Here is a 25,910-nt window from a genome sequence, read left to right as displayed (position 1 = left end):
CAGAGTACAGCTACCCTGGGTGCGGGGGAGGAGATATGAGGGGGGTATTAGGATATCCAGCCAGGCCTTCCCGTCAAACTTTCCCCAGCCTATAGGGGGGACCTGAGGGCTCCTGTTGCTTGCTAAACAATTTATTTGAACCATGACTGCTGGTGGCTGTGGAGTGTCGCCAAGGGTTTTTAAATTCAGATATTGATTTTCAAGCTAAGCCACTGTTTGCTGCACAAGGACTTCCCGTTCGGAGCCCTTTAATGCTGATGGATGAAAGTCTGTGTTTACAATCATTTCTTCTTGTAGCGCCTGGCCTTGTTTGTGGTAACGGAGCTTGGGTAGCACCATCGTCGAGGCGGCTGTGCTAGGCAAAACAAAAAGCATGCCAGGGTGGAAGGAACTGGCTGCTAGATACAAACAGATGGCTTCCCTTCTGCCTTACTCCAGAGTCAGGCCCGCTACTGGTCTGAAAGGAGAAAGGAGGATGTGGAATACACTTAGAGGGGGGCTCGCTATATCTTCCAGTCCTGATAAGCTTCACTGTACAAGCTTGATTTGTAAGACTTTCAGAACGGACTTCCTGACTGTATCGTCCTGGATCCTGTAGCCTCTAATCAAGCTAACGAGGGCAGGATTGGGCCATCCACACAAAACTTCATATGCGCTTCCCAGCTCCTGTGCACTGTGTTATGAGGAGATACGTGTGGGAGTGCAAAAACAGAGGCCTCTTCCTGATTCCAACCCTGTAATTATTAACAATAATAATGACTTAAATAAAATAAGTGACCATTTCTATGTCCCCTAGCAGCCGGACAGGCTTGGGCTCCATTGTGCTAGGCGCTGTCCAAACGTATGGGAAATGACAGGACCTGCCCTAAAACACTTAGGCCCAGATCCTCAAAGTTGTTTAGGTGCCTGGCTCCCACTGATTTCAAGAACTGGGCCTTTCAGTCTACATCTTTCCATTGCCTTCCAGGGGCATTGGGTCAGGCCTGATGAGACTCGATCTATGAATGCTGACTTCGATTTTAAAGAAAGAAGCGTTTCTTTCAAAACTGGCCAACTGAAAAATAAAAAGCCGGGCCAATAGGAAACAGACAGACTGGAGTTGTGGGGAGAGAGGAGATGCCCGTGGGGTCCGCCAGGTTTGTGGTTTGGGTTAGGGAACCAAAGCACTGAAAAACCAACAGAAAAGAGCTCCAGTGCTAAGCTGTGTGACGTCACTGGGAAAAGTCTCCACCGGGGGAAGAGCATAAGAGCGTATTCCACCCCAAGCCACTATGTGTTTAAGGGGATGGAGCATTCTGTCCTTTTTATAAGGTAGCACTGACTTTGCTAGCAGCAGTGGTTAAATGATGTGTCTTAGTTATTTGCCAAGTGCCAGGTATTCCTTGTCTTTGTCTTACTTAATCTGTTGGGCCAAATTTTCAAAATGAATTAGGTTCCAAAATCCATAACTAAATGGCCTGATTTTGGAGATGAGGAAGCATCTCTTGCTGAAGTCAGTGGGGCATTGTATTGGTGCAGAGGTCCTTGCCGCTCGTACATTTTTACAGGATCAAGGTCTTCTGCTCATGCCTGGAAGATCAGGTCACCCAATGTAATCTAAAATATTTTTCCTTAATAGATTAAACCAGTTGATGTTTCCCCAAATGTTATGTATCGCAGACAGTGCAGTAGGCCAGAGATAATGTAACTCTTCAACTCAACTCCTTGTCAAATTATGTTTAACTATCAGCAAGGAGTTAGATTCAAAAGAAAGCAGCAGGGACAAAACAATATTGTGGCATGTTGCCTGCACGTCGGTGCAAAGATGTGACATATCTGATGGGTATCCATGTCATAGCTGTATTGTGCAGTGAATTAGCTGCAGCACTGTAGAAGTGCTGGGTCGCCCGGGGCAGTCACAAATCAGGGATGTCCTATTTCTTTCACTTCCCTGATACACATGCTACATTTACCAAATGTGTGTCTGAAATCTGTCGTCGCATGGGTGGAATTTAGAATGCGGTGGCTTTAATTCACATGGTATTTGACAATGGCTAGCAAAACTATTGTCCACACATAGCTTCCCTGGGAAAGCTACATTTTTCAAGGGATGACGCTGTGTTTCCATTGTGTTAGTAGATTTTTGTATATAGATGCCTTTTATCCATGTGTTCCTGTCTGTCTAGCGTCTCCCAATACGTACTTGCATTAGGACCAATGAGGATGTTGTGCATAGGCTACAGAAATCCTTCTGCAGAACTCATATTGCCATGTTCCAGTGGAGATAAGTAATCACGTTTGCGGCTTATTTGAGGGTGAATTTCAGCCTAGAGTAAATATTTACCATTCAATGCTGGTACCCCAGGCCATTCCATATTTGATATGACCATGGGGTTTCAACAGTAGAAAAGTTCTTTTCTTGACTAATGGCAGGAGGATGGGTGTACAAAAGATTTGTTTTCTGGGGTATAGATTTTTTTTATGATTACCATTGCCACGGTTGGAAGTAGCTAATGGCTCTATTTCTTTGCTTGTGAATAGAAGTGGTTGAAAAATGCGATTTCTGTCCCATGGGAAGTTCTGACATTTCTAAATTTTATTTTTGTCCCTAATTGGGATGAAAAGTCAAAATCTTGAAATATTTTATGGAACAAAATATTCTGAAGTATTTTTATTTGGAATCATCAGAAGGACCTCATCAAACTGTTCTGTTTTGATAATGAAAAACGTTATAATATAATATTAATATATAGAAGATAACATGCATAATATATTAACATTCATATTTAAATATTACATAAAAGTCAAAAGGAAAGAGTCTGAAGGAAGCGAAGTGAGGGTAGATGAAATAAGAAACTTGAAACAAAATATTTTCTATTTCTAATCATTTAAAAACTTTTGCACTGAAACTTTTGTTGAAATTGACACAGTCCAGTGAAACAGTTCTGTTTTGATGGCATTTTCCAGTGGACAGCTGTTTCACTGAAATCTTCCACCAAGTTTCCTTGTGAATATATGCAAGAGGAAATAGATGAGAGGCACCCCATAGATCGTGCCCAGGGAGTGCCTGTATATGCCCAAAAAAGAGGTAGGATTGAAATGTCTTCCAAGAACTTGGCAGGACATTGGGTGTGTTCACTTCTTTGCTAGAGGTGGAGATGGGAAGCTGCAAGGTTGCTAGCAGGTCTGGCTTCGCCTTCATTGACTTCAGTGGGCTTTGGATCAGGCCCTTTATGCAGTCACTGTATCAAATAGGTGTGAAATTAAAACTTGCGCACATGCTCTCATCCTCTGCATGGGAGGAGCAGATGCAGTACTGTGAAATCTCCACTCTTCTTTCCTGTTGGCTGCATGTTCTAAGCACAGATGCACTCGATTATATGTGACTCAGGTACCAACAGAAGAGGTTAGTAAGCAACAGAGAACTCTGGCCACAGGGTTTAGTATATCTTAGAGGCAATGACTTCTAAGATCATTTAAGCTTTACTTAAATACAGCGCTTGCAGGGTCACTTGGAATTAGGTGGTTTGAACACTCCCACCTCCCATAGGCAGGCCCTCTAGAGGGTACACGATGCCTTGTGTTTAGAAGTACTCCTGCAGTTTCCTCCTGATTCAATCTTTCTTTGAAGAGAAGGCACAAAGCAAACTGGTGAAACAAACCAGTAAAAACCTGTTTAATATTTAATCTCACATGTTAATTAGAGTGAAGCATTTCTGTGATGCTGTATGAAAAGCAAGCCAATTCCCATGGAACTGAGCCTGACATCCTCCAGGATCTGTGGGGATCAGTGAGTTCTTTCCAACCAGAACTTCCACACTGTAGGCAGATCTCTAGCACATAGTCCTCATTTTCCAATCTGGTGTTTTAAATATTAACACAGTTCCTTGGAGAACCACGCTGACCAACCCGTTCAAGCAGGCCACAGCTAGTGTCTTGACATGGCTCCTGGCCAGTTCTAGCAATTTGGGATACCTGGTGAGAGGCTTACGTCTGCTCTGCTTTTAAAACAAGGCCCCTGTGTGTTTGTCGAAGGTTATTTCTCTGTCAGGTAGGTGGCACTGACTTGACCATGGTGAAGAGCAATGGAGTGTGTGGTAACATGCTGATAGATGTTCAGTGTGTGTGTGTGTTTTTCCTGTGTGCTGGCCCAGCCCTGCAGATACAGCTGGCATAGTAGACCTCGAGCGAACCACCCAATGACCACAAGATCCGTTAAGGGACAAAGGCACCCAGCCAGGTTTATTGTCAATGAAGTATGGTACTAGTATCCCACAGACTCTACCGGACCACTAATACATGCATGCCTGTAACAATGGACAGCTCAGTGAATGGCAGGACTTTCCATTCCTCCCCAGGCTAGACAAAGATACTATTTGAGATACATTTTTATACCCCAATACAAACAAGTTAGTACTGCCCCTCTGACATGGTTACTGTAGTTACCGCCTCCTGACATGGCTAGTTATTACCCATTACCTTGTACATGTTGGTTTGATTAGAACATCTCTGTTACATACTGTTATCCTGACCTTATCTTTTAGGAGAGGTCAGTGTGTTCCTGTTATTTTTGGGGAATGTTTTGGTACCACTTTATATTGGGATGTGTTTGTGGGAGTACTCTGTAGCTAGCACTTCTTAGGAATGTATATTTCTGCAATATCAGCCCTGTTCTTGCCAGATTCTGTGAGCAGGTCCTGCCTCATACCAGGCCTTTGATACAAGGCTTATGTTTCAGTCTGTTTTCCTACTACAGAGTGCAGTTAAACCAGATGAGAAATTCTCCATCTTGTGGTCAAATGGTCATTCTCTGATACCATGTTTGGTGCTAGAAAGGTTCGCCTCTCCCATGACATATTGCTTGTCTTTTTTCAGAGCCTTCCTAAGCTCCTTTGAGAGAGAGGTGGGGCGGAAAGGTGAAGCTGGAATGCCGCTGACTCTGTCCGTGGTCTTGGCTCTATTACCCATGAGCTACAGTTGTGATTCGAGTTGCTTCAAGCATATTTCCATGTGCAAAAAAATGGAAGAAAATTTTAAAATTTTGTTTTCACCAAAATTTTGCGTGGATTTTTTTTTTTTTTTTTTAGATTTTCATGTGAATTTCATCCACATTTTTTCAGTTGTTTTGGTTTTGGGAGGGTATTTTGACAAAACCCTAAAAAGATTATTCCAAAAGTGCCTTTTTAAATATTTAGATGAAAAGTTTTTGAGACTCGATTCCACTTTCCCAGAAGCTGGAAAAAGGACTCAAGAATCCTCTGATACATTTGCATGGGCTACCTGGACATTGGGCCTGGGCATGAAAGAGTGGCAGGGCTCCTTGCCCATGTATTCCTCCTATGGAGTAGGGATGGGCCAGGAGTGAGTGGAATTTTGGTTTGCTCAGGCAGTTGATCTAGTCTGAGGTATTATTACTGGCATAGGCCAGAGGAGGAGCAAAGGAGAGGCAGAGTCTCAGACGGAATTCCTGAATCACACTGCAGGTACAATGAATAGCTGTGCTGACAGGCAGACATGGAAGGGTGTCTTGTGGGTGGTAGAAGAAAAAGAAAATCTGGTATAAAATGCACTTGAAAAATTCAGAGATTTTGACTTTTCATCTCAATTCAGGCTGATACCAACTGTCAAAATCTCAATTTCCTGAGGGATGGAAATTCCATATTTCAGCCAGTTCAGTCAGTGGAGTTAATATTTGGTAAATTTAGAGCAGGTGAAAAGGAACAATGTGATGCTGCAGGTACTGTGAAATTCATTGCCATGGAAGGGAACCGAGGCAAGTGTGTTGGGTCACATTCAGGCCTTTCCCCTGGTAGGGTCAGTGCATGAAGAAGGGGAGCAGTAGCAGACTGCAGGGGGTTCCCCAAGATGACACACCAGGTGGAAGCCGGCAGAATACCTCAGGGGGCTTGGTGAGAGCATTGGCCCCTGTTGCTTCCCCAGACCCGAGCTGCCTGCTGGGAGACTCTTGTGGGTGCATGCTCTAGTCTCACCCCAGCAATGCACACCTTACTGTCAGGCATGCTCACTGAGCCCTAGATGGCAGTGAAGTGGGCAGCTGAAGTGACCCATCCCTTCACCTCTTGCACGGGACCAGTGCAGGACTAGCCAGAATGTAGCCTCGTGGCTGGGGGCGTTAAAAAGACTGGATAATTCTACGAACAGCAGTTGTGTTTGCACCCATATACACCAAGGCAATAGTAAAGGGTGTCAAATCTCATGCTTTGGGGTTCAAGCTGGTTGATTCAGGGCCTGGGAATGGAATTTCACCCCCAGCCCCATATTCAGCATTGACAAATTGGCTGGGTGCATTGGGGCTTTGCTTTACCTTTCTCAGTAGCAACTATCAGAGGCAGGATACTGGCTTTGGCCTGAAACTGCAGAGCAAACCTTGGCCTGTGTTTCATATTTTCATTTCTAGTTTACTATGCTTTAAAAACATAGTTACAGCAGATAGAGGTCTGTGTGGATGGGGAAGGCTATAAAGATGCGAGCGGAATTATTCGCCAGCATTAATTGAGATGATCCATGCAGCCTGGCTGGGTAGTTGTCCTCTTTGTGTAGGGAAATAAATCTCTGCGTTAATGCAGTTCCAGCGTGGTTGCTGTGTGGCACCACCTACCTTTGTTGTGTTAAAGTTAAATACCTTTGTGGACAAAAGTTTAAAGTGCACAGCTAAAATCTGCATGTTTCCCGTAATTGCAGAGGTAAATCTTTTTGTCTCCCTGCAAAGACTGGGTGGGATATTTCATAAATGTGTCAGAAGCAACATTAAAATTTTATGGCAGGCAGTGTGGGTCGAGAGCAGTACAGGGCCTGCACAGCAAGGTATGTCCACCTTAACCCACAACTCATTACTCATTGATGGGATTTTTGCACCTCGTAGCATCTCAGAAATGAGGTAGAATTACAAAAAGCTGCATGTTACTGATTTTTAAAAAAATATTAGGATCCATTCAGCACCATTGGAAATAACAGCTCCAGTCTTTGTGTATGTACTAGCTAATGTGAAAATGAAGTAGGGGGAAATACAGAGTCAATTTGTATGATAATAAAATATAAAACAATATAAGTCTCACTTTATATCACTCTCAGAAACCACCAAGTAAATTGGCAATTTTTATGTGGTCAGGAAGTTTGGAGAAATATGATCTGAACGTGCCTGAAAGCATTCTATTAACACTGCCCCAATAGACTGATGGTGGCAGAAGAGAGGAAAGCAGCTCTGAAGCAGACATGCCAAATCCGTGAAAAAATCCACAGAAATTGGACTTAGTTTTGGCTTAATTGGCTTGTGAGTTGCTTGTTGGCTAGTTTTTGGTTTGTAGCTTGTTGCTGCTTTTTTTTTTTTTTGATTGTCTCCCAGCAAGCAGCGGCAAGGGGGGAGGGGAGGGAGAGTCAGGGGTGCACAGTGGGCCCGCCACAGTCCCAGGCTTGCACGCTGGGGGGATCTAGTCACATAGAGTGTTGGGGTTCTTAGGGACTGGCTTGTTTTGGCCTTGTTTTGAAACGGGATTAACTTGATTTTTGGCTTATTGTGAAGGTCGGGGAACTTATTTACCGCGTGAAAGTTGGCAGCTGTGCTCTGAAGTTGCTGCTGCTTCCCTTGGCATCTGTGCAGAACATTAAGTTCTTTTACTAGGATTTTTGAAAACAAATGGGTCAGTCATTGTACGAAGGTTGCATTTAAATATGTAACCATTTAAATATGGTTCATTAAAGGATGTTAGGAGCATGCTCAGGCATGAATAATATATACTCTAGGTGGTTATAAACACATCTATGGAAGGCGTTATAGATGGTTATAAGCAACCTATTGATCTGTTGGATTCTGTTACAATTGATTAACCATTTATTAAAATGCTTATTAATTTATTAATCCTTTATAAACTATTTATAAATAATGAGCCAGTGATAGAAAGTGTGGCTGTCAGACACGTGTGTGTGTGTGTGTGTGTGTGTGTGTGTTATACACTGTACCTTAGATGAGCACTCTGAGCATATCCATGGGAAAGTATTGGCTAGTAGCATTTTTCTGTAAGTTGGAGAAATATGAATTGAGGAACTAATTTGAAAATGAAGCTAGCAATGACTGGCTGGGTTTCGGAGATGTAGGCAAAGAAAGGCAGTAAAGTAGCCATCGCCACCTCAGTGTTATGTAGCAAGGGAGATGTCAAGGTTGGTTCTCCTGAAATCTCTTGGAATGGGCACAAATGGAAACAGTTAATGTTGCAGTTTTCTTCATGTATGTGTAGAGATGCATTTGCCACCCCGTGTAACCCAAAATACCACAGTTCTGACCTGGTCTTGGAATAGCAAACAACTGGTTTCTCATATCCTTCTGTGTGGTAACAATTGCCAAATGCTGGCTTTTAATAATGAAGCAAGTGTGGCTGTTACGGAGGGTTATATAATGCATGTGTGCATATGCATAGAGGTGGATGTCACGGTTGTAAAGGGACACTTACGTTGTTTGGTGTATCCTTCTCCATCATTATATTCATAGACTTCTACACAATCCCCATTATTTCCTTGTTTAGTCTCAGATACCTCACAGGTGAGTGACCTCCCTGGGCAGGTTGCTTTTCTCTGGTTGACCTCAGTTACTATAAGGACTGGCTGTAAGTATTTTAGGGTCTTGAAGTAAGATGTCCAGGTCCTTTCCAGCCTGTAATATGGCCAGTGCTATTGTCATTTACTGAAGGTGGGCAGAGGGGCATTGTCCAGTGTGTGTGTGTGTGTGTAAGAGTGTGTGTGTAAGAGTGTGGGGAAGCACTTTGACATATAGGGTTTTATGTGGCCACATGTTCTTAAAGTCACCACTGGTTATAAACACTTATCATTAATCTCTGTGCATTATACTTCTTTTCATTGTACTCTGTTGCCTTTTGTACTTCCATTGACTTCTGAAAATAACCCTTCCTGCAGGTGCACAGACAACAATTTTAGGGTAATTTTTTCAAAACTGCCTAAATGACTTACCAGTCTAAGTGCCACTGACTTTCATTGGCACCTGGGCTCCCAAGTGATTAAAGAATTTATGAAAATAGGACTTAGACACTTAGTGCTTTTGAGAACGTTGCCCATAACATTGATCTTAAATATTTTAGTGTAAAGGAAGGAGAAGGCAGGTTTAGTTTCCAGCAGTGCGTTGTTGTTACCTCATTGGAAGAGAGAATTTGACATGAAGTACTTTAGTTTTGCCAACTTTTATGTACAATTTGTACTTTAGAATATGGCATTAAGGATATTAGTGAAAGCAGAACACAGCTTACAGTGGTGATAATAGTCATTAGCACTTAGTGTTTAGCACTTTACATTTTTTTCAAACTACAGCACTGACACTAAATTATAGCTTACAGCTCCCAGGGATTCTCAGAGCAGCATTGTACCATTCTTACCCACATGCTTTCTATTCATAACTTCTTCAAAGCTCGGTCATTGCTAGAGCTGGTCAGAATTTTGGTGTGGAACTTACTTTTTATTAACATGTTTTGAAAGAGAACAAGCAGTTTTCATTTAATTACAAACCTTTTGCTTTGTTTGCGTTTGATTAAAAAACTTTAAAGCAAATTTTTTTTCAAAACAAAATGAAATGTTCTTTGTTTAGAAAATTTCATTTGGGATATTTCTTCTTTTGCCTCATTCTCTCACTTCTTTACTTCCCTCTCCTCTCTTTTTTTCCCACTGCAAAAGAGGGGGGAATAAAAATAATTAAAAAAAATTAAGAAGTGGGGAAAAAATGAAAAATGCAAGAATGTGTGTATTCCCATAGTTTCTCACTTTTTAACTCATGTTCAATTTTTTCCAGTGGGGAAAAGTAAATAAGTGAGAGAGTATTTTTTCTCTTTTCTCTAACTTTTGAGAGTGTGGGAATTTCCCCCACTTTTTCAACATGAAATATTTCATCCATTCTGAAAAAAAAATGCATTTCCCCTAATGCTTTTCATTTCAATGTATTTTCAAAAATGAAGACTTTCCTAACCCACCTCATATATAGATAGATCAAATTTGTTTCCAACTAACCCACATTTTTCTACCAGCCGTAATTGTTGCTACACCTCACAATAAGGGTTCAATCATGCACAGTGCTGAGTAGCTTCTGCAAGGTGCTGAGCACTCTCAACTTTGTTTGACTTCAGTGGGAGATAAGGATGCTAAATGCTGCCCAGGACCAGGCTGTAATGCATTTGGGTTAAGATTCGAACTCAGTCACTCCCAGTCAAATGAGCCAGGTGCAATCCAGAACCAACCCCTGAGCAAGGGTTTGTGTGTCTCTTCATCAGGCTACCCAAAAAAGGAGCCACTTGCCACATTCCTTTGAGTTGGGAATTTTGACATTTTGTAATAATCTCTTTTAGGCAATAGGTGCTGGGCTGTATTGAATCAAGTGAAAATAAAACACGCGGAGCATTCTCCTAATGTATTTATTCATGTGTGTATTCAGTGAGAGTGCTGTGTTTTGTAACTTAAATGTTGCCATAATAATAATAGTAACATTGCAAATCTTGCACTCCAAATGCAGGCAACTCCTCTCTTAATTCAGTGAGTAATGACTGCCAGCTATATTCTAGGGAACAATCCTGCATCGGTGGAGAGACCGACTGGATGGGCTGTTAGGTCTCTTCTCTTGACTTTTATGGTTTTAGGATAGAATTTGACTATAGACGGTGTTAGGGAATTATATTTTAGGGTCTGATCATGCAGACAGTCTGCACTCAAAGCTCCCACTGATTTTCTACATGAGTTCCACATGCGGAATGATTGTAGAACTGGCTCTACCATTTGCCAGCCTCTTGGCCGCCCTGTTGGCAAAAAGCTGTGTAGAGTCAGGGAATGTTACGTCAATTGCATAAAAGCAGGAGGCACTTTTTTAATGCAGTGAGTATTGTTTTTCCTACAGGCTCTGACATACATTGAGTTCTGTAATGCATCTACTACTCCACCTCTGTGAAATGATTTGTCTTGTGTGAATCTCCAGGGCATGGATTCTCTTCTGCTGTGGGTGCAAATCAGAAGGAATTTCACTGAAGGAAATGGAGTTATATCAGTATAACTAAATGAGAGGACAGCCAGGCCCAAAGATTTTTTATTACTGCTATTGAAAGAAAGGAATGTATGTGGAGCACCTGGAAATACTTGAGTTTTGTTATTCACGATCAAAGGAGTTTTTTAGGAATGCATTAGAGTGTTCATAGCTATTATAGCAGCAAAGAGCCCTGTGGCACCTAATAGACTAACAGACGTATTGGAGCATGAGCTTTCGTGGGTGAATACTCACTTCGTCGGATGCATGTCTATTAGAGTGGGTAGGGAATGTTTCAGCAAAACGTTTTTTCATCAGAAATGCTGATTTGTTGACATGGAAATGGTTTGTGAATGAAGGTCAGTTTTGATAAATCTGCTGATTTGAAAAAATGTCAAAAAACAAGGTGGGAAATTGTCAAAATGGTTCTTTTGACTTTTTTTAAACAAAAAATGCCTTTTTGATTCAAAATGACTTTGTTTCCAAATTTTAAGCCAATTAGACTCAAAAAAGGTTAAAAGAAGAAGAAAGGTCAACACTGAAACACCACACATCCAAATTTTTGAAACCAAACATATCCATTGACCAAACTGAACTTTTTTCCAGTTTTCAGTTTTTGAATATTTTCAAGATTTTGATTTTTTCATCCTGAGTTGAGACAGAAAAACATTTTGAACTCTCACAGATATTCAAGGGCTGGGAAAATCATTTCCCACCCAGCGCTAGAAGTTAGTTAATTAAGAGCCTGATTCAAAGCCCACTGAAGTCATTGGGAGTCTTTCCATTGGTTTAATTGGGCTTTGGATCAGGCCTCAGTGCACTGTATCTCAGCTTTAGGTTAATGCCTTCAAAATATTTCTTGGACTCCAGTAAGAGGAATGGCTTTACAGACGTATGAGAATGTGCACATTGGCTGGGCAAAACTCTTCTCCTCTGCAGTGTGTTCTGCACATCTCCCATCTGTACTTGTTCCACTTGCCAAACCTCCGCTGACATCAATAGCGGTATCGCCCCTGGAAGAGGTACCGAATATGTGACTGAGATCCATGGTACATGTCGGCAAGAACTTTGCCGAGAAAATATACTTGTGCCTGATTCCACATTTCTTACTCCTTGTCTGGGTTAGTGTGGCACTCTTGAAATGAATGGAGTTATATTGAAGTAAAACTGTAGTAACAGTGGAGAATCAGAGGCCATCTTGTGCAAAAATCGTCAGGGATCTGTTGGACACACAAGACTTGTCTACATGGAGTGACCAAGTGTGCAAGAGACACTATGCTAATGCAAACTATTGTGATACAGCATGGCCAGAAGGCAGCATAAGAGTGTTAGCAGGGGGCCTTATTCCCTGCCAAGGAAGGAAGGTTTGCTTTAGATTAACTAGAACAGCTGTGGCCAATTAGAGCACCTGACTCCAATTAGAGCACCTGACTCCAGTTAGAGCACCTGACTCCAGTCATGGGATATAAACCCCTGCTTCAGTCAGACAGGGGGTGGTAGTTGAAGGAGAAAGGTTGGATTGGAGCAGAGTGCAGATTGCAGAAGAGAAGAGTTTGTCCAGAGAGAAATAGAAGGTTTGGAGGAGTGCTGCGGTGGATTGGGAAGCCCAACAGAAACCCTAGGTAAGGGGCACCAGGCTTGTATAGAAGAGAGGCGAGAAGCCCTTCACAAGCTGACGTGTATGAGAGGGAAGTAACCCAGGGGAAGAAACCGCTAGTCAAGTGGTTCACCACAACCCCAGGGCCCCTGGGTTGGGACCTGGAGTAGAGGGCGGGCCCAGGTCCCTCCCTCTCCACTCCCCTCCTCCAAGGACACTAGGGGAATGATTAAGAACTGGTTCAGAGGCAAGCAATAGCGCCCTGAACCTACCCCAGAGAAGAGAAAGCGCGAGACCCAGCAGAACAGTACCGGCAATTTGCCACACTATGTACCTTTTAGGGTTTCCCAGCAGGGTCTACACAGGGCAGTTAGAGCATAGTACCATAATGCACTTTACAAATCACACCTCTCTAGTGCGCTTTGCCGGTGCCATGTAGACAAGCCCAGAAAACTCAGTTACTCTGCTCAAATCCATAGAGTTAATCCAGACCTACCCTACAATAACTGAGATCATAATATTGCCCATTTGGGCATAATTGTACTCCCCCTGAAGTCAAATGTAACTTTGAACAGTTTAAAGCCTGTAGGATCAATGAATCCATTTCCAATGTTGTAATGGAAGTTGCTATTTTACCTTGTAATGAATCATGCTGCCGTACGAACTGTTGGAATGGATCAGACCACAGGTCCACGTAGCCCAGTAATCTGATACCTGCCATAAGGAAAGTTTTCTTCCTGACTCCCATCATTTAGTGGTGGTTTATGGCCTGAAGCATGAGAGTTTCCATCTCTTCCAAATCCAGTTATAATTCTGGTATTCCTGCTGTGAGCAATCAGGCACGTTATTTTGTCCTAACGTCATTTTGGAATCAAATTGGAGAGGCAAAACATTTCACTCAGAAATATCGCAACTGCTGTCAAGGTAAAAATATTCTATTCTATGGCCTGTTCTACACTTCAGAGTTTTGCTGGCATAGCTGCATTGGTTAGGGATGTGAAAAAATTGCACTGCTAACTAACACAGGTATGCCAGCAAAAGCCCCAGTGGAGATGCAGTTGTATTGGCAAAAATGTCCCTTTGTGCTGGTCTGGGCAGTCCCTAAAACGTTACACTTGTATAGCTTATTCTGTTTGGGAACTGGTATAAGCTACACAGGCAAAAGAACTTGTTGGTACAAGCCTTGTCTGCACTATGAAGATTTACTGGTACCAGTATAGCTTTGTGTAAGTGGCTATACAGGTCCTCAGAACCCCCTCATCAATGTAGTAGATGCACTGCTAGAAGGAGCTCATAAAGTAAGGTGACTAATATCTGTCACATGTGGTTCCTTCTCCTCCAGCCTCTCCCCAGAGGAGAACCATGTATGCAGCAGAGTGTTTTGTTTTGGCAGGGTTTTTAGAAGGTACATGCTGCTGAGTTTTGGCTTAGAGAAGGCAAGTGGAAAAAGCTTTTCACTCGGAGCAGAAGGTGGTGGGGGAGGTTTGCGATGGGCCTAAGGTCCTGTGAGAGTTTGTAATTGCAAGGACACTTGGCCATTCTCTCTTTTCTAACTTACATCATGTTTGTTAGTCAATATGCCTCTATTCTAAATGCTACCTGGAGTATAAATGACCGAATTAAAATAGCTATATTGCTTACATCATAATCAATCTTCTGAAATATTGGTAAAGGGAACTACCCTTACTGTCCTTTGGGTTACACTTGAAACTTTCATGGTATTTGACATACAATCCTGTTCTACGCAAGACTTTTTCTGATAATAGATTTTAAAGTTGTGTGCATTTAACAGCTATTTCATAATGGTAATATGCAAGCTGCTGCAGTACATTTTGGTTGCTAAGTGCAGTATTTAGCCCTGTTCTCCATGCAGTCAAGCATATCTTAACTCCCTGGATAATGATTGTTATTGGAATTTGCTGAAGAAATTTATGGCCCATATGATTACTTCCACAAAAGAAAACGTTAAAAAGCAAATAAAAAGTCATGAGACTGTTAATTTAAGAAAGTTACTGTAGTTCCTTCATCACACACACACACACACCAAAAAAGGGAGAGAGAGACACCTGTAGCGCTTGTCAGGAGGGGTTGGAATGGAAAAGGATATCACAATTAATCTACAGAGACCTGCTTCAGATGTGAGTGCAGTGGATAATTCTTTAATTTACCCCAGAGTCCAATACAAAGTGGACAGTGTACTGTTATTCTTGGCCAGAAGGCTATTTCCCCCCCACAACCTTCTGTTCTTTTTCCTTCGGTGGTTGAATTTATTGAACATTCTGTGGTGTTAATCTGGCGACTTGAAGGGCTAAAGAAGAATGTTGTAAACCTGGAGCAGAGATGACAAAAGGATATCGCTAATTAAAACTGGAAAACATACAGGCAAGGACAAGTCAGATGAGAAAGGACCTCAGGGGTTATAGCCATATGGAGAGGTCAGGAAAGCTAAAGAGTCTCTTCTCCTATTGATGTGTAACTATAACTCCCATTAATGTTAATCAAAGGGTGTGTGTGTGTGTGTGTGTACAATTAGATGTGCATTCGCTAGAAAAGAGGAAATTCAAAAGGGAGCTCAGTTGAGATGTACAAGCTGAGGGTGACAGAGACAGTAGGTCAGCCTATGAGAGCAGGTGACAGACTCATGGACAAGAAATATTTGGGTTGCAACTGAAAATATCTTAAAGGGGTTTGGGATAAAGATACGGAATTGGTAATTAATATGTGGCCAGACAGAATAGCAGTAGAGGCAGCACATGTGAATATATTCACGGGAGAGTCGTAAAGGCACCGGGGCCTGATCCAAAACCCTTTGAAGTCAATGGAAGGACTTCCATTTGCCTCACTGAGCTTTGGGCCAGGCTCTGAGAGAAGGAAAGAATCTGGAATTAAAATATTGGTGAAGGTGTGGCAATGCACCTTGACTGGCTCCTTGGCTTTCTCCTTCCATTCTAGATGAACGTGCGCTGGTAGTGAGTGAAGACAGCAAGAAAGAATTTGCATACGTGTTTGAGAATAAGCCCCAATCCACTTTGCTCGTATTCGTGGTTAGAGTTCTGTGGGATCTGGAATATCCATTTCACAGAAAATTGTGGGATTTTGAAATTAGTTTTCATTCTAATCAGAGCAAAACACTGAATTTTGAAATTTCCCATGAAATGAACTTTTGATTGACCCGAAACAATTTTTTTTAAATGTTTCATGGCAATAAAATTGAAACAGTTGATCAGGTAAATCAAAGCTTTTTCAATTTTGGCTTTTAACATTTTTTTCATCCTATAAGTGTAAATTAGTTTCACAACAAAAAATCAGAATCTTCTATTTCGACATCATTGGAAACATTTCATCCTGATTTTTTCCCCCAAATTGAGTATTTTGTGCATTGCCATGGAAAGTTTTGATTTTGAAAAAAGAGCATCTTCAGACTGAAAACTGTCCTGTCAGAAAAACGCACCTCTGTTCATGAAATTTGTGATGTAATTGTGAACATTTTGGTCAGCAAGTTTGTAATTCCCCAGAAGATTGGTGGAATTCAGAACTGTCTCAAATGCCAGCATGGAAACATGTATGTGAAATGATTTCCACTCCAGAGCCCCCACCGCCACTTGAAAATCTTTTTGTTGGGTCAGCTGAGAGCTGGAATGGGAAGGGGTGGGGGACGAAGTTGTCTCAGAGGAGCAGAACAGACACTAGCAGCCACAGCAAAGGGGAAATGCATGAAGAGGAGTCATTGAGGAAGCAGCCTTCACATTTTGCCCATCTTCTGAGGCTACAAACCCAGGCGAGGGTGAGGAGTCCTTTGTTCCGCACGATGAGAGAACAGAAGGTCAAGCACCAGCCTCTTTCCCTGGGTCCACACAAGAGTCTGGGGTGCATGGAAGTATTTGTGGTCTCTCCTGATGCTCTTATGAAGGGTTCTGCTGGGTGATGACAACCCTGGGTCTCCTGTGGATAACTGTGGATGTGCCCAGCGCCTGCTAGTTTGCTTCATGTTGATTACGCTTTTCCTACGCTCAGTGCATAGAGAAGCCCATCTCTATCAGCCACACTGAAGCTTGCGCCGTTGTTTCTGAGCCTGCCTTACTCCCGCAGTGCTCAACATGGACAAGAGGGGTCAGAGCTCCATGTAATAATCTGCCTTCATCCCAGACAAATTGCATGGGGGTGTTCACTGCTGGCAATAGCAAAATAGTCTCACACCCATGATTCCACGCTTTGCTGTTGCTCTCCAGGTGCTGGCCGCGGTGCTACAGCTGCTGATAGCCGGTGCAGAGCAGCAGAGTCGGCCCTGTGGGAATCTCCAGCATTCCTTTTCCCTGCTAGTAGACGAGTCAACCTCTTTCGCCACATCTCCCACGTATGTTCTCTGGGAGACTCTTCACGTCAGTCACCAGCTCAGTGTGGTGACCTGTTCCTCCAGCCCCAGTAGTACCGCTTGTTTTGGCCATCCCTGGGACAACATTCATGATCCTCCTCCTCTGGAGTCCTGTGGTAGCACCATTCACCACTACAGCAACAAGAAAGAAGAAAAATCACATCCATCCATCCATCCACAGCTGAGCCCCACTGTCCTCCGGATGCACTGACCTTCCTTCCGTTCCCCCCTGAGATCAGACAAGGATGTTCACCACAGCCTCTGAGCCTAGCCTGCCAATCCCTGCCTTCCTGTCTTTCCCACTCAACTAGCTCAACGTGACCTGCCAGCGGCCAGGCTGTAACGCCAAAGCTTTTGCCCGTGACAGGGCGATCTCTGCACAGAACCTAGCCCTTCGCAGAGCCAGGCTACTGTGTTCTTCCTCTTCCACTTTGGTGACTATCTCCTTTATCCATTCAGGGCGCAATTCACCCTGGGCAGAGTGTCAGGACTGGGCTTGTGAACCACTTAAGACCTGTTCTGAGGTGGACTTTATGCTGGCTCCTGCCTGGGGTGAATTTCCCCCAATGTTTGCTGATGATCAGGTATGCTCACTATTATTAATTCACCAGGACTGGCTCACAACCACAGCACCAGGCACACAGGTGCTCTCCCTGTACTCCGAGTGTGTCCTTCCCAGGACATGGCTGGTTCTTGGCAAATGGCAGTGGTGAATGGTGATTGGTGGCACGAGCTAAGATAAGTGCACTGAGCAAATGCACTTGGCAAATATATGAAACAGGGTGTTGTGTATGCGATTGGAGAGGGAAGCTTAACACTGCACATTCCCCATCCCCTGTATCTCCCCCTCTCTCTCTCTCTTTCTCATATACACACATGCTAAATGACTCTGATGAATGGTGGTAGGGAGCAGAAAATAGGGATTAATAATTTCAGTGGATGAACTTGGCAGATATAGGGGTGTGTGTGTGCGTGCGTATGTGCGTAGCAATTCCCTATCACCCCTTGACAAGGAACCAAATGTGACCTCACCCTTCAGAAACACTGTGGTGAGCCGCCGGTTGAACGGCCGCATGACAACGGAAGATCCATTCTGTGCGCTTGGCAGGTAGATGACAGAGTAAGTGGACCTTCATATGGGGTGGAGGAAATGCAGCCATTCCCCAAATCCACCCTAGCCAGAGCCCGCCACTCAGTTAATTCAGGTCAGTCAGCGAAACAAGTGTCTGATGGCAAGTTTAGAGACTAGTGCTGGGTGTATACACTCATGGACAATAACGTGGTTTGAGAGAGACAGCAGAAAATTGAATGCAAAGTATGCTAGACAGCTGGTAAATCTGGTTTATAATTTTCTGCTGCCATCAAGAAGTGACTTGGCTATTTTTAAATCCAGGGTTCATCTAGCCCAGTATAATGCCTGTTCTTGAGCAGAAGCAAGATTTTAAATGTCTTAATATACCCTCTGCCTGCTTCTCTGTTCTTTTTGTCCCTGAAGTGCTTCTCTGCCCTCTCCTGGAGAGATTCAGCACTTCCGCACTTCCTCTGTTTATAACAGTGGTGTCCAACCTTGTTGCCACATAAACCGAAGCACAGCCTTGAGTGGACCATGCAGATTCTACAGATTTTAATAAGACTTAAGGTCACTTGTTGATTTATATTTTAAGTTCAGCTTGTTTTGTATGTATTTAGATAGGTTGTTTCTATGTACAGCATTGTCTATTAAAACACTTGGCTAAACTATAATGATGCAAACATGAGGACAAAATGCTAATAAATCAGCTGTTAGTATATGATGTTGAAGCAGGCTGCAGGCCTTCTGAAATGCTCTTGTACGGCCTGTAGGTTGGGCACCCCAGTTTATAACATGTCGTTTACTTAGTCAAGGGACAGAAACAGTATCAGGGGTTCCTGATCTCAGCCATGTTAGTGTAAATCTGGAATAGCTCTACTGAAATCAGGGGAATCATTCTGGTTTCCACTGGTGTAATAAGAGATCAGAATCTGGTTCCAGGGGCCTTATGGGTTTGGCCAAACAATGCAAGTAGGGTGAAACTGTCCCCTGTGTAGAAAACCAGCACAAGGCCTGGACACCATTACAGTCACATTGTTGAGGGCTTAGATGGGACTTGAATGGTCCATAAGCCTTGTCTGGCTCTCTGCCCATGAGTGAATTTCCACAGAGTGTGTTGCAAATAATACTGCCAACCTCCCAGTTCAAAAATCATGAGTTAGGCCCCCAAAACTCATGAGATAAAAAAACACAACTCACATCTTGAGTGCTTTTTATATGCTTTATGATTGTAGTTCATATGTCTGAGTTTTTCTCCATAACCGTGGGTCCCGGAAACTGGCTTTTTGAATGAAAGCTGAGAGTCTCATGCATTCACGTGACTCCAGGAGCGGGGGCTTTAAGAAAAACACGAAATACCACAAGACTGTAGTTGGTAACACTGTTTACATGTAGCTGTCAGTAATACGCCATAGGAAAAAAGTGTTTGCACAGATGATTTGTTTAATAAGTGATCTCCAAAGATCATATTCTTCAAAACCCCAGTTCGTTTGTGACTAATGCACAAACAGAAACGGGTTAAATACGCTCAGGAGATTTTGTTTCTCCAGCTCTAATGACTCTGGGATAGACTTTGCCTCCTAAATAGTAGTTTAGCTGGTGAGTTAGCCCATTGACTTAAACCGGACTCTTTACAGGCTAAGGGACTATTCGGCTAGTGAGGCTGGTAGAATCTTGACCTTATTTTAACAGTAATGGCATGAAATAGTGAACCCACTTATGGGAACATTTAAAAGGATCTTCTGCAAGAGCCATGAGGAGGCATAAAGGCAACGGAAGCCATTGCCTCAATACCTTTTTGTTTCGGTGGCTGTAGAAGTCAAAGCTTTCCTACAGCGATGCAGTGAGAGAGATGATCGCTTTAAAGAAGAGCAGTCTTAACGAAGGCCCTCGCTGTTTAGCCATGAAGGAACAATGGATCAAATCACATTCCCCTCCTCTCCAGTGCATATGCGCCCACGCGCTCCCACACAAATATATCCCTGGGTGGTTGGTGCACAGTATTTCTTTTGAACGAGGCTGATCATTAAACAGTGCTGTCAAGAAGTAGATCTGATGGGCCCTGGACTATCCACAAGGCACTCGTGCAGTGCTCATTCATCTTGTTTAGTTTCACTGTACTCCTGCACCATTTGTCTGTCCAAGGCCTGTGATGGTAATAACAGGGCTAGTGGCTTTTCTCCCGCTTCCCCTTTTCTCCTCTATCTCTCTCTCCCCTCTCCACCCCCTCCAACCCCCGGCTGATGGATATGCAGAATATGTGGGATGAAGCAAGCAATACTGTCACTGAACTGATGGTGTTCAGTGACTCCTTGAGCTCTTGGCTGGTCTGTACTGCAGGAGTCTGACACCCTGACCACTGAGGCATAAAAAACAGAGCCTCAGCCTGTCAGGCGCCAGAGCATCCCCCAGAGAGGCCCAGAGATGTGTATGCAGAGGGGGGAGGGGAGCAGTGGCTGGGGAGGGGAGAGGAGAGAGAGTGAGAAAAGAATCAAGCAATGAAATGTTGGCTCGTTTCTACTGCTGCTCATGCAGGAGCACGGCTGATTACTGAAAATGGAAAGCCACCTGCTCAGTAGCATGCATAGCACAAGAACAGGGAGAGCGGGGTCTTCCTGAGGCGCTAGCTAGGAGGGGATGGGGAACGCACAAGATCCAGACGACAGTGCATGGGAATCCTAGCAAGCTCTGCTGTCCGGTCTCTGTGGCAAGCCTCAGCGTGGCGAGAGAGGTCCTCTGAGAAGTTAATGGTTGCACATTTTGCAGGAGGAGGCTGCAAGGCATGCTCAAGATGGCTGCATGGTGCAGCCAAGCTCGGGAATGGGGCTGTTGGCTCGCACTTGGAAGAGTGGGGCTCGAGTTCTCATTCAGATTCAGGATGCATTGTTGAGGGGGTCTGGGTGAGAGCTCCTGATGTGTGGGATGGGAACCGGTGAAGTGATCCATACAGCTCACTGCCCTCTCCTTGTTCCATGCTAAATGACGGGCTGGGAACTGGTGGAATGGTCCATGGGACAGATATGGCAATTCACTGTCCTATGTCCCACCACTACCACAATATATGTCACAGTTTCAGGGTAACTGCGTCTATATTCCCCCTCCAGGGTTGCTTGAGGGCACCCTCTTAACTGTTTCTGGCTCCCAGCCATCACCTCTCTTGGGCGGAGACCCGGGTCTCACTCCCTCCGGACCAGGGGTTTTAAGGCTGCACAGTTCCCTGATCTGCACTGTGATATTCACAGCAAACCCGGCTGCCTAAAAACCCTAGTGCCTGCACTTTGCTTTCTCTCCAAAGACCCTGACCAGTGTCGTGCCCACAGTTATAAGTTACCAGACATCTCCTCAGTTCATTGATTCCTAGCCTAAAAACATTACAGAGAAAACATATTAAAACAGAAGTTCCTACACCATGGCTAAAATGTTTACTAGAGGTCAATCTCCACTCTGTTCCAGAGCTCTAGTAGTTTTAGCTTCAGTCCCTCCCAGCTGGGTTTTCCCCATGGTTATAAGTTCATCTGTCTTAGATCCAGAACCAGCACAAAAGCTGGGCACAAATCAACCATTTCTTTGTACAGATTGGGCCTTTGATCTCAGGCTTCTGTAACAGGTAAACAGCAGACAATAACCCTGTTCTCAGGGGTAGCTTCAAAAGGCTGGGTTTTTGCATAACCAGAGGTGGGTAGCTTGCCTTAACCTCTGCCTAGAGATTCCCCAAGAAATCCACTTAATGGCCCCTAAATCCCTATTTGTCTGGCACATGTTCAGTATAGTCTTTTGAACTCCCAGGTCTTACATCTGTCACATCTCCCCCCCACCTAGAGGCTACATACAATTTCAGACCTCAATAATACATAAACTTGGTACAATTAGGTCTTTCAAGGATATTGCAGGAAATTGACATATTTGTCACCAGTTCCTGCTGAAGATACCACAATACACCCACACCTTGAATACTGCGTGCAGTTCTGGTCGCTCTGTCCCAAAGTAGATATAGTAGAATTGGAAAAGGTGCAGAGAAGGGCAACAAAAATGACTAGCAGTATGGAACGCATCCATATGAGGAGAGATTAAGAAGACTGGGACTGTTTGTTTTAGAAAAGCCAAGACTAAGTATGGGGGTATGATAGATGTGTACAAAATCATGACTGGTGTGGAGAAAGTGAATAGGGGAGTTTTATTTATCCCTTCACATAACACAAGAACCAGGGGTCACCCAATGAAATTAACAGGCAGCAGGTTTAAAACAAACAAAGGAAATATTTCTTCAAACAACGCACAGTCAACCTGTGGAACTCCTTGCCAGGGGATGTTGTGAAGGTCAAAAGCATAACTGGGTTCAAAAAAGAATTAGCTAATCTTAAGGGTATGTCCACACTACCCGCCGGATCGGCAGGTAGCGATCGATCTATCGGGGATTGATTTATCATGTCTTGTCTAGACGTGAGAAATTGATCCCCGAACACGCTCCCGTCGACTCCGGAACTCCACTAGGGCAAGAGGTGGAAGTGGAGTTGACAGGGGAGCTACGGCCATCGATTCTGCGCCGTGAGGACAGGAGGTAAGTCAAAATAAGATACGTCCACTTCAGCTACTCTATTCCCGTAGCTGAAGTTGCATATCTTACATTGATCTCCTGCTCCCCCAGTGTAGACCAGGGTGTTCAGGGAGGATAGATCCATCAATGTCTATTACCAAGATGGTTAGGGACACAACTCCATGCTCTGGGTGTTCTTAAACCTCCAACCACTAGAAGCATCTGGCACTGACCACTATCAGAGACAGGACACTGCACTAGATGGACCATTGGCCTAACCCAGTATGGCCATTCTTATGTTCTTATTAGTGGGTGTAGCTAGGGTGCTTCTCTGCATTCTAGGGGAACCCTTTGACTTATTTCCTGGACAGTGTTTAAGCCATTACCTTTCATAATTTCACGTTTCACCTATGCCTATAATAAACATTTTGTTAGCGAGCCAGCATTTAACAACCATCCTGTGTAATATCCTACATTAGAATATATGGGCCTGAGCTGTCTGACGCCCCCTCTTATCCCCACCCCATGCCCACAGTCAGACTCCAAGAACCTTTGTTAGTGTCCATATTGATTCAGGCTGCAGGCAGGCCAGCGGAACTCATCACCCACATCTGATTGCCTGCTAGCCCCAGGGTTTTGAGGGACTAAAACTTACCAGAGCTCAAGGTTGAAGCTGGAGTGAGCTCTGGTTATCTTCTTTGCATGCATGTAGTTCTTCAATTGTTTTAGTATCTTTTCTCTGCAGTGCTCTCACCTTACGGAAAAATATGCTTGCTTAGAAGGAGATGTGTAGTAACTTGGCAAAATGCAGGTGCTGGCCTTTTTAGGCAGTCTGGTTTGCTGGGGATATTGCAATGTAGATCACAGAGCTGTGTGGTTAAAACCCTTGGTCGGGATGGAGTGAGATGAGGGTCTCCTCCCAGGAGAGGTGATAGATAGGAGCTGGAAACCTTTAAGTGAGTGCCCTGGAGGGGTCACAGCGACCATTATGCCCCATACAGGTGCAGTTATCCTGAAGCTGAGACAGCCCATACATCTCATGACCCTGTCCTTGTGCCCTCTCCCTGGATGTGCTGCGGTATGATGGAGTGGCCCAGACATCTCATTGGCCTGTCCTTGTGTCATGCCCATCCTACCATTTTTGGTTATTTTAAAGTAATGTTTTAACTGAGTTTTTTTTATTCTAGTCGCTCTCCTCAACCAGTAAATAGGGCAAACACCCCCATTCACAAATCTCAGCATGTATGTCTGCTCAGTGGGAAGAACTTTGCAAATAGTATGCATCAGGCAGGCTGTGAGGTTGGTATAGAAATCCCTCGCCACATGCAATGTATCCGTGTGATCAGACAATTGCGAGGGAACACATGCCGTGGAGCTGAGCTGTCCCTAAGGCCTTGAGGGAGGATGAGGGCTCTGCATTCACCCTACAGTTACTCAACATTTTGTTGTCCTACATGCTTTGAGGGAATCAGTGCTAGTCTTGGCTAGAGAGGGAGTCTGGAACAAGCTGGAAACCCAAAGGAAAATAGTCGGCATTTGGGCTGAGCAGGCAGTCTCAACTGCAAAGAGAGGGCATCTGCAGCTCGGTTGTAAAGGAGCTTGTTAAGTGACCCTTCTCTGAAGCTGAATAGCTATTTGAATTTAGTTCTAGTCAAGCATGGGTTGCAAATTCCAGGTGGGTCCTCTGTTTTTCGGCCTGGTTCTACCCTTCCTACATACAGTGAGTTTTGACAATGTTAATTCACCTTGGAAAATGCTCAGGACACCATAGTATCAGACGATGGTCAGACCGTTACTGCATGCCACCCCTCCGCCCTTCAGCTGTCGATTCATCCTACCGGCACCAGGCATGTCTGACATACAGTCCTGATTCCGTCGGGCCCTCGTAGCTGCTCTGAAGCACTGACCTATCACTGGAATGTATGTGTAAACACCTGGAGGACAGTTGACCCAACTAATATGTTCTGATATGTATTGTGTCAAATCTGTGCCCACAAACACAGACCACCGGAACCACTCAAACTACCCGCATGCCCCTTAGCTGATAGAACCCAGACTAAGGTGACCAGATGTCTTTATATTATCGGGTCTGTCCCAATATTAGGAGCTTTGTCTTATATAGGCAACTATTACACACACCCCGTCTCGATTTTTCACACTTGCTGTTTGGTCATTCTAGCCCAGAGAATGACTGCAAATGTTAGTTGTTAGTAGTAAGCTAATAGACACCACTAGAGGGTGACATAAAGTCCTCACAGCCAGTGGGCTTTCTAACCAATGACACCTACACCACTAGTGACAGCACGGGTGCTGCACTCTTCCCCATCCCAGAAATCATTCGTTCACATACAGGAAATGCATAACCAATATTTACACTGGAAAGCTCCATTGTGTTTTGTTATGACAGAGTATTCAATGTAATGCATCTTGTTTATAATACTCTTCTCTCATCCCTCTCTTACTTCTTTCCTCATTTGCTTTATCTCCTTCCTCCTTCCCAAGCCCTTCCCCTCTTTTCACTCTCAGGACCATTTTCCCAATGTTCCTCATTGATCCTTTGCCTCCTTGCCTTTTTCGCAGTAGCTTATTTTAAAAAAAACCAACAAAGAATAAACATTAAGGCAGAGTTAACCTTTGGATATTGTATATTGTGTCCATCATTCAGCAGGACAGGGAACAGAGAGGAAACGTATATGCTATTCACTTCAACAGGAACAGACATTTGGGAGTGACTCCATTTCTAGTCACTCGCAAGGATTAATAGAGTTGTACAGAAGCAGTAATAACAATAAATAAACCACCCGAGCCTTTTACAGAAGTCTAGTAAAGCTGTACTGGGCCCTTTAAGGAGCAATGTTTAATAATCTGACATTCAATTGTTTGAATCTTTATTTTTCATTTCTATTCCCGTGAAAGCACCTTAAGCCGTTAGTTTGGAGCAGCTGTTGGAACCACCAAAAACCTCTGAGATTTTAATGTTAAAGAAGCAACCTTAGGGACCTAGCAACTGCCAGACTGGCTCAGACCTGAGGTCCATCTAGTCCCATATCCTGTCTCTGACAGTGGCTAGGACCAGATGCTTCAGAGGAAGGGGCAATCAGTCATTAGGCAGGTGTGGAACAATCTGCCCATAGTAGGTCTTCTCCAAGTTCCTAGTTAACAGAAATCAGTTCAAATCCTCCTTCAAAATATACATAATTTATGTTAGCATTTAGCTTTGGATACTCCTGGTATCTATATAAATCTCCAATCCCTTTTTGAAGACTGCTAAGTTTTTGGTCTCAACCATATCCTGTGACAATGAGTTCCACAGTCTAATTCCATGTTCTGTTTGTG

The 25,910-nt window shown here is 43.8% G+C and overlaps 1 protein-coding gene across 2 annotated transcripts in view; it reads left to right on the top strand.

Annotated features, from left to right (window-relative positions):
• The window catches only part of PAX5 (paired box 5), a 232,295-nt gene that overhangs the window by 185,972 nt on the left and 20,413 nt on the right, over window positions 1-25,910 (top strand). The gene's annotated exons all lie outside the window — the stretch shown is intronic.

This window comes from Chelonoidis abingdonii, chromosome 6 (genome assembly GCF_003597395.2).
Source record: "Chelonoidis abingdonii isolate Lonesome George chromosome 6, CheloAbing_2.0, whole genome shotgun sequence".
NCBI lineage: Eukaryota > Metazoa > Chordata > Testudines > Testudinidae > Chelonoidis > Chelonoidis abingdonii.
The sequence above is the reverse complement of the archived record's forward strand: the minus strand, read 5'-3'. Positions and strand labels throughout refer to the sequence as shown.